This window comes from Equus caballus, chromosome 16 (genome assembly GCF_041296265.1).
Source record: "Equus caballus isolate H_3958 breed thoroughbred chromosome 16, TB-T2T, whole genome shotgun sequence".
Lineage (NCBI taxonomy): Eukaryota > Metazoa > Chordata > Mammalia > Perissodactyla > Equidae > Equus > Equus caballus.
This window is the reverse complement of record NC_091699.1, coordinates 84,884,122-84,894,002: the sequence shown is the minus strand read 5'-3', so window position 1 is coordinate 84,894,002 and position 9,881 is coordinate 84,884,122.

Sequence of the window (9,881 nt, the reverse complement as noted above, 5' to 3'; positions counted from 1 at the left end):
GAAGGAGGTCAGAGTGACCCTCTGCTTCTGCCGCTCTTTAAAATTCCTCAGCTTCAGATATTTCATGTGGACGGTGCCATATTTGGGGGCCGTGCGTCCTGAACTCCATCAGTATCTGTTACCATTTATTCACGTGAACGGGAGACCCTGACAGAACCAAAGAACAAACTCAAGAGATCATATACAGGAAGAAAGCAGTAGTGTTGGGAAGAAACGTAATCTGGTTCAGGGAAATCAACACTGAGAAAATGTATATAAAATCTCCATCCTGGAACTATTTTCTCAAATGATTATTCTTATCCTTCCTGGAGGACAGACACCCCTTTGAAAATCTGATAAATGATATAGATTCATATCCCCAGGGAAACGCACATGAGCACAGAAGCCAAACCTTCGGGCTCACGGGCTCCTTGAATCCTGGAGGCACTCGAAAGCCTGGGTCAGTGGTCTAAGGAGGAGAGCAGCAATCAGGCCTTTCCTGCTTTGTGAATCCCCGTCTAGAGTTCAGCCCAGTTGAGAGAAAGCATTCATTTGTTCATTCATTCAACAAGTAACTCTTTGAGAAACTTCCAAGTGTCAGGCCCCACGCTGGGCCACATTGTGAGGCAGAAAGAGGTGGATCAGACATAGTGCCTGCTCCCGAGACGCTCACGGTCTGGCGGAGGAGACCTACGGAGAACAGACAATGAGTGTACAGTGATGGAAGAGGCAGCCCCGTGAACGGTGGGAGCCTGGAGGAGAGGGGGCAGAACTACTTCCCACAGCTCCCCCTTCCCACAGCAGTCAGTTCCTGTACCTCTGAGTACAAAGCAGAGGGTTTCAAAAAGCCCAAGTATTCCCTGAGGGGCTGGCTGAGCAGTCCGGCTCAGAGCTCTCGCCCCCGACCCCCACCCCAGCCCCAACTAACTTTCACACCTCCCCTGGGATGGAGCCAGTTTTCCTCTCTCCCCCTAGGCTCCCAGGATGCTGTCACCTTCACAGCCACCCCCCACCCCCACCTCATCAGGGGCTGTCTGGCTCTCTAGGCCAGCTTTTAAATAAGTAACTAATCCCCCTTGCGCCTCCTCCTTTCTCTGCTTAAACCCTATTCATTTTACTAGTTGAGCTGCAGGAAAACAAGGAGTAACAAAAATAACTAACTTTAAGGAAGTTACAGATTTGCAAGTAACCTGGGGAGTCCTGCTATGAGCTGGTCCTCAGGCTGTTCTGCTCAGGGCCAGGCCAGGCTTCCTCTCACCCCTCCCTGAATTCTCCCTTCTTGGGGGCCCTAGGGAAAGTCCCACTGGCTCCAAGTTCAGGTGTCAGCAATCCTGCCTGTCTGGGTTGGATGCTAGGGTGCAGCTGCATATCCTAGCTGCTTCCCTATCACACCTTTGGCCACTGGCCACGAGCACCCCCTGGAAGGCTCTGGCTGCTCCTCTTCCCTTCCCAGGTTCAGCACATGACTCCTGGGGGAGAAAGTCCCTTTCCTCTTTGGTCTTTGAAGAGTCCTCCCCAGGGCCTCAGGCCCTGTCATCGCTCCCAGCAGTTGCTCTGACTTAGACACCTGCAAGTCCTACTGTAATGTGCATTGGCTTCACAGACCATTGGATTCTATTTGGAAAATGAGTGAGTTTATAGTTTGTAAGAGAAAGGTAAAACCTTTTATAAATTTGTTAAGTAAAGATAACAAGTACAAGATGTTTGTGTTAAACACAGAAAGGATAGAAGGACCAAGAAATTCCTAATATTCTTGAGGCACTGGAACTCTAAATATCCGTGACACCCTAAATATACATGAGACACTATATATTCATGCATAAGCCTTTTTCTTTTTCTTTTTTTTTTTTTGCTGAGGAAGATTAGCCCTGAGCTAACATCTGAGACAATTGTCCTCTATTTTTTGTATGTGGAATGCTGCCACAGAGTGGCTGATGAGCCGAGTAGGTCCACACCCGGGATGTGAACGCGAGAACTGGGGCCACTGAAATGGCACTCATGGAACTTTGACCACTCGGCCACGGGGCCAGCCTCATTTCTGTTCTTTTTTAAAAAAAGAAATTAATTGACTTTCTACTCTTCCTTTCACACTTGTAATCAGTTGCCAATGTCAACCTACAAAAACAGAAGGCAGTTTCACAGGCAAAGCATTTATTTGGGATCAAAGAATTACAATTCAGGGAGCACAGATTCAGGTAGAAATCCAAATAGTATCCTGATTACAGGAGAGGGGCTCAGAGGTTTTATGGGGAAAAGCGAGGAAGATGAAGTAATTTGTATTAAGGAAGAGTTCATTGGTGCTAGATGAGGTAAGGCTAGGTTTGTATTTCATAGGGTGGCTTGAGATTCGGTCATCAGATAAAAGGCTAGACGTGCACTTCATTGATTGGTTAGCGATTCGGTCATCAGCAAAGTCCAGTTTTGTCAGTCCTTACAAACAGGATATTCTCATCTTTACTGATTTCTTGGAATGTTGGTGGTTTGGTCCTGTTTGGAAGATAAAGAAAGCAAGACACGCAAGGCAATTCCTCTGAAATGGCTGCTCTGGCTCTGTTTTAATATGGCTCCACTCATGTCATCTTTCACAGAAATAGCAGAGAACCCACTAAAACCAGCACTAGGGAAGAGCGGAGTTATGATGTCAAACACGTGTGAAGTGTTGCTGATCTGCTGGCTTTAGGCCAGTCTGGACCCAGAGTTTCAAATGATGTTCTTGCTCCTACTCTTGCTCCTGCTCTTAGCTCTCTTTTTCTCAGTACTTGTTTCATTTCCTGACCCACTCTCTTCACACAGCAGAATAGATCTTACATCTTGATCTTACATCTGCAGTCTCAGAGAAAAAGAGATCCTTTCCATATACCAATTATATGGATGACTCTGATTGGTCCAGTTGAGGTCACCTGTTCCTCCCTGAACCAATCACATTCATCACTGTGGCCAGGGAGATAGATGGAGAGCTCTGATTGGCCAGCCTGGGCTTCCCACTCTTGCCTGTGGGGTAAGGGTAGAGCTCCCACTAAGCAGTCCCACTGGGCAGGCCCATGTGGAGTAGGGGATTGGGGCTTCCAAAGGAAAAGTGGGGACAGAAGCAAAAGAGTCCTAGGCCCTTTTTCACAGAGTGGGGATGGGGAGGGATTTTCATGTGCCAAAGTTCTTGCTTCTTTCTATTCATTGGCATGGATGCTCTTTCCTCTGCCTGCCATGCTCTTCCCACTCCCTTGCCTCTCAAATTCAACGTGGCTAACTCCTACTTGGACTTTAGGTCTCAGCTTAAATGTCGCCTACTCCGAGAGATGCCTCCCCTGACCCCACACATTAAGTTACATCTATCTGACTGACATTCTCATAGCAATTTTGTAATTAAAAAATAGTTTTTAATTTAATTTAATGTTGGTTGAAACTCTGTCTCCCTCAACAGGCTGTAAGCTCCACCAGGACAAGCACCCACACAGCTTTGCCTCTAGTTTTGCATTCCTAGCTTCTAGTTCACTTGTACGTGGTAGGTATTCACTCCCTCATTTATTAAGAAAAAAAGGGAGGGGCAGTGACAGATGCTAAATAAATAGGTAAATAAGGTAAATAAACAGGTAAATAAGATATATGTGTCTCTGCATTCAAGGAGTAGCAGCTTCTGCACAAGCATTGGTCCTGTCCTTTTCAAATTGGGAGATTCGACGGGTGGTGAAAGCAACTTGGTAGATTGCAACTACAATTCTTTTTTTTTCCCTAAAGATTGGCACCTGAGTTAACAGTTGCCGATCTTTTTTTTTTTTTTTTGAGGAAGATTAGCCCTGAGCTGACTGCTGCCAATCCTCCTCTTTATGCTGAGGAAGACTGGCCCTGAGCTAACATCCATGCCCATCTTCCTCTACTTTTTATATGTGGGACACCTACCACAGCATGGCTTGCCAAGCGGTGCCATGTCCACACCCTGGATCCAAACTGGCAAAACCCTGGGCCGCCAAGAAGCGGAATGTGTGCACCTAACTGCTGCACCACCGTGCCCACTCCTCTTTTTTTTTTTTGCTTTTTCTCCCCAAATGCCCCCAGTACATAGTTGTATATTTTTAGTTGTGGGTCCTTCTAGTTGTGGCATGTAGGACACCACCTCAACATGGCCTGATGTGCGGTGTCAGGTCTGCGCCCAGGATCCAAACTGGTGAAACCCTGGGCCGCTGAAGCAGAGCGCGTGAACTTAATCACTCAGCCACGGGGCCAGCCCTGCAACTGTAATTCTTTTTTTTTTTTTTTTAGAGATTTTATTTTTTTCCTTTTTTCTCCCCAAAGCCCCCTGGTACATAGTTGTATATTCTTCATTGTGGGTCCTTCTAGTTGTGGCATGTGGGACGCTGCCTCAGCGTGGTTTGATGAGCAGTGCCATGTCTGCGCCCAGGATTCGAACCAATGAAACACTGGGCCGCCTGCAGTGGAGCGAGCGAACTTAACCACTGGGCCACGGTGCCAGCCCCTATAATTCTTAAAACATGAAATAGACTAGCATAGGAAATAGAAATGGACTAGAAAACATCAGAGTGCATCATACATAATCAGGGTGTTATTCCATCACCTTTTTGTTTCAGTATATAATATTATAAATATATACACACACCCCACTATGTACTAGGTTGCCGTGTAAAATGCATCTTATACTGGGAATTTGCTCAAAAAATTTCAGAAACCCTGCATTAAGTTGCCTGGAGTGAAATGTGATAAGATAGTCTCCTTCCAGTTCAGAGCAACCCAGAGCTCCAGATATTGACTCATGTCATCACTGGGAAATAACACCTGGGAAGCTCGTTCAAAGAACCAGAGTGGAAGTGGAGACACAATTTCAGGATGCTGTTGCAGGGTGAACTCTGGATTTTTGTGCTTTGGTTGGCTTGTGTTACATCCTCAAGGCCATTTCATCATATGTACAGTCAGGTGTGTTTTCTTTTTTTTTTTCTTTAAATAACAGATGACTTAATGGTTTTCAAAGTTGAATACAAAATTAGAAAAAATATTGTATTGCTGCCATGTGTGGTTGGGCCATAAATTGCATATTCCTAGAAAATATTGAATTAACTAAAATCCTGGAGGAATAGAACTGAGGGAGGTTGCAGGACAGGAGTTAGTACGGTGTGGAAGGAACTGGGCTATGGTCCAGGACAGATGGGATTCAAATCCCTGTTTCAATACCTGCTGGCTATGTGGATTCAAGTGAAGGGACCTAAAACATATTTGCTGAAGACTCACTCAGAGCAAGTCCCTGTGTCAACTGTGGGAGGTACAAAAATAAACACTATATCATACCCTGTCTCCAAGGAATTTACAATCTGGTAGGAGATAAGAGGACAACTGAGCCTCAGTTTCCTGATCTGGAAAATGCATATAATAGTAGATCTACTTCCTTTGGCAATTAAAAAGATTCAGTGGGGGCTGGCCCAGTGGCGCAGCGGTTAAGTGTGCACATTCCTCTTCAGCGGCCCAGGGTTCACTGGTTTGGATCCCTGGTGCAGACATGGCACTGCTTGTCAGGCCATGCTGTGGTAGGCGTCCCACATATAAAGTAGAGGAAGATGGGCAGGGATGTTAGCTTAGGGCCAGTGTTCCTCAGCAAAAAGAGGAGGATTGGCAGCAGATGTTAGCTCAGCACTAATCTTCCTTAAAAAAAAAAAAGAAAGAAAAGAAAAGATTCAGGGAACGAATTCATATACTTACCCCTGTGTTAACAGATAGTAGAGAAGCACTTGATAAATGTTTTCTGTTCGACTTTATAAAATGAAAAAACACTCTTCTTCATTGTTTAAGACTTCAAAGGGGCTGGCCCGGCGCTGAGTGGTTAAGTTTGTGCGCTCCACTTGGGCGGCCCAGGGTTTCAGCGGTTCGGATCCTGGGTGGGGACATGGCATCACTCGTCAGGCCATGCTGAGGTGGCATCCCACATGTAACAACCAGAAGGACCCACAACTAAAATATACAACTAGGTACTGGGGGGATTTGGGAAGAAAAAGCAATAAAAAAAAAAAAAGACTTCACATAGAAAATCAGATGCAGTTTTGAAAAACTAGATATTGAAATTCATGATGAATAAATGTCTGTGAATACAGATGATATCTAGATATAGTTGTAGATGAAAGAAATTCTTTCTGGTTAAATTCTGGATTCTTTCAGTTTTTTTCCATTGTTATCTGTTTTCTCTATGGAGTTTCTCAAATTTGGGTCTATATCAGTAGCGTAGGCTAGATTTGCTGCAGTTACAAACAACTCCTAAATCTCAGTGGTTTAACATGGCAAAGGTTGGTTCTAGTTCATGCACAGTCTGCCCCAGCTCCGGTCAGCAATCCGGGGTAGCCGTCCTTCACGTGTTGGCTCAGAGAGCCAGAGCACTGCTGCTTTCTTGTACCTCCGCATCAGCATGTGGGAAGAGAGGACCTGGAGAAAAGCACACTCCACCTGTAAAATGCTTCCACCAGGACGTAACAGATGCCACTTCTGCTCACAATTCATTGGCCAAAGCAAGTCTCGTGACTCCACCCAACTTCAAGATTCCACCTAACTTCAAGGGAGCAGGCAAATACAATCCTGCCAAGTGCTCCGGCAGGGAAGAGAATTGGATATATGAGTGAGCGGCAGTAATGACTACCCAGGGTCTCATACCGTGCTTCCTGCACTCCAGCTGGTCTTTTTTGTTTTTTCAAATGGCTATGTTCCCTCCTATCACAGGGCCCTGGCCTGGCTGTTCTCTCTGATTGTGACACTTTTTGCCCCACTCTTTGCACGGTCTAAATTTCACACTAAGGCAAGCTTTCCCTTCCTTAGGGAAACTTTTGCTTTCCTCTCTCAGTGAATTCTCCCATTATTATTTACTTTCACAGCATCAGACGCCCCCACCTCATAGCACTTAGCTGTAATTTGCAGTTAATCATGTGATGACTTCACTAACGACTGCTTCTTCCTCTGCAGCATATGCTGTAGGAATCACGTTGTTTTGTTCACCCCCATATCTCCACCACTTAGCCCAGGGCCTGGAACTGTCGCTGAGTGAAAGAAGTGAACGGTCTCAAGAGTCTGGGAACATTTTTTGTACCCTCCAAAGAGTCTGAGTATTATTGGAATTTGAGAAATACTGCCTTTACGAATTTCTCTTGGTAGCTGTTAGGGAGATACTTGACAAATACTTGCTGATTTCATTCTGAAAGTTTAGTCTAGATGGAACATCCCTGAACCCTCTGAATTTGTGAAGTCTTGATCTTGTAAGAGGAACAATATTTATCTGCCCCTTGACCAATCTAGGGAATTGAGGACTAGGGAAGTCATTTCACATTTCGTTTTGGTCCCCACCCTTTCAGATTGAGCAATCCAGGTTTTTGTTATCGAGACCCAGCCTGTACCTGTAAACTTCCCCATTCATTTGCATAGGTATTTCAAGACTGCTCTAGATCTGTGAGCTTGATTTAAGGACCAAAAGTTGGTACAAAAAGCCAAACTGCCTTATCTACCTACATTTTGAAATAGACCTGATTAAGAAGCAGAAGTTAAAGAAAGTCAACTCTTCAGTTTGGTGTTTGCTTCAAGAAAAAGGCTGTGATGGAGCCCATTTTTTAACTAAAGGAACTTCTCTTTGAAGTTAGGGCTTTGTTTTGCAAATACAAGGCCTAGTGAGCTGCCTAGGGAGCTGTATACAGGCTCTTCAATAAAAACTCCGTAATAGGTGAATCAGGGTGAAACTGCAAATGGACCACTGGCATCACAGTTTGAGGCATTTCTGCCTCTGACACCTTCTTGATGGGCCAGAAAGTTCTTGATTTAAGCTCTTCAAGGTAGCAGATCATTTAAACGTTAATTTAATTACACTACATTATCTTCTTTATTTATAAAAACAGGTTAAATTGGAGTCTCGGGTGGCTTGTCTGCAACAACAAACAGGGCAGTGCCTTTGTTGATAAATAGCTCACATTCCACGGGGCAGAGTCATACCCAAACCCCTTGGGAACCAGGGCTACAATCTTTGATCTAACTAGTTCTGCATACCAGTGCTAATTGGTTTTGAAAGTGCCTGATTTATTATTTTTCAGCATTCAACTTATATTTCTTTAGTGGATGACTCCACTAGAGAGTTGCAAGTTAATGGTATTGAAGACTAATTGTGCTTAAAATACATGTGATTGGGCTTCTCAATTTGCAAGGCTGGTCCCTGAGCCTGCTTCCTGTCCTTCTGGTGCCCTCGTTGCCACACCATCTCCCTCCCTAGGCTCCACCCTTTCCTCTCTTGCTTCTTGCCTCTCTTTCCTCAATGAGGATCATATTTCTCGCTAAATTACAGACTTTTATATGTTTTCTTTATATACATGTAATAGGTATACGTGAGCATGACAAAAATTTCAAACAGCATAAAAGAGCATAACTGTAAAAATTTATTCTCTCTTCCACCGTTTTTTCCGAATCTCTAGTTCTCCTTCCAGGCACCCACTGTCAGTTTCTTCTGTCTTTCTGATTATAATCTATGCATATCCAAGTGGTGGCATACTTCACTGTTCTGCATCTTGTCTAGTTCACTAAATAATATTTTGGAGATTGTTTTAGATCAATTCATATAGAAAGGGCTCATTCTTTTTAAAGTTGTACCATATCACATAATTCAGGTATAATTTCTGAGTCTGTATGTCTATGTGTGCTTGGGTGTGTGTGCGTATTTTATAAAATTTTCCTCTAAAGCCTTACATATCTCTTCCTTTGCTTTCCAGGAGAATGTAGTGTCTGGTCCTCCTTGAGTCCCAGTGCTTGGCATTCTCCTCCTTTTCAGAATGCCCTCCTTATTCCTACAGGCTCCAGGCCTGCGGGTTCTACCTCCGTGTATCTGAACTCTGAATCCTTTCCTAAAACAATGCTGTTAAAAATGTGAATAGAGCAGAGAAGTTGGTTCTTTAAAAGAAATTCTTCAGTTAAAACCAAATGACGCTTGTGGCTTGGACCTGGCGATGTAGAAGGGAACAAGAAGACTTCCAGCCCTCAAGTTTCTCGTGGCCCACTGGGGAGACAGGCAGGAAAGCCAGTGATTACCCAACAGACAGGTGCAAGTCTCACAGTGGAGCGCTCCTCACCAGAGGAGCAGAGAGAGGCCAGCAGTCACAAGGAAGTGAAATTACGGCAGATGTGGCATGGATTGTAGGGGGTGGTAGGGAAACTTTAAGAAACTGAACCTGAATTCTCCCAGGCTTTCAGCATCAAAGTAGATACACCCTAGGAAGGAAGGCAGGAAAGATGTCACCATGCAGGATAAACCTTCTCTCTGGCTCCTCTAAAAATGTACCTTGACTCTTCTCACAAACCTATGAAGGTTTTATCAGTCCCAACAGCCCAGGAGTGGTCCCTCAGTATTCCTAGAGAATTTCCCATTCAGCTGGGAATGTTGGCATTAGCAGTGATTGGGAACCTAAGATGCATGGCGAGGCCATTTCAGTGGGTCATGAGGAGCAGCTGGCAGGCACTTCAGCAATGTTAGGAGCCTAGAAGATCTGGGTTTCCACTGCCTCTGTGACCTTAAGGAAGCCCCTTAAGCTCTCTGGGCCTCAATTTCTTCAGCTACATGATTCATTCATTGAGAAATATTTAATAAGCATCTATTATATGTTAGGCACAAATCGTGGTCTTAGGGAAGCAGTAGATAAAAGAGACAAATATGAGGACGCTGGATAATTTTACTTCAGATATCTTGTTTAAAGCCATCATTTTATTTTATTTATTTATTTATTTTGATGAGGAAGATTAGCCCCAAGCTCACATCCGCTGACAATCTTCCTCTTTTTGCTTGAGGAAGACTGTTGCTGAGCTAACATCTGTGCCAATCTTCTTCTATTTTGTATCTGGGATGTTGCCACAGCATGGCTTGATGAGTGGTGCTCAGGTCTGTGCCTGGCATC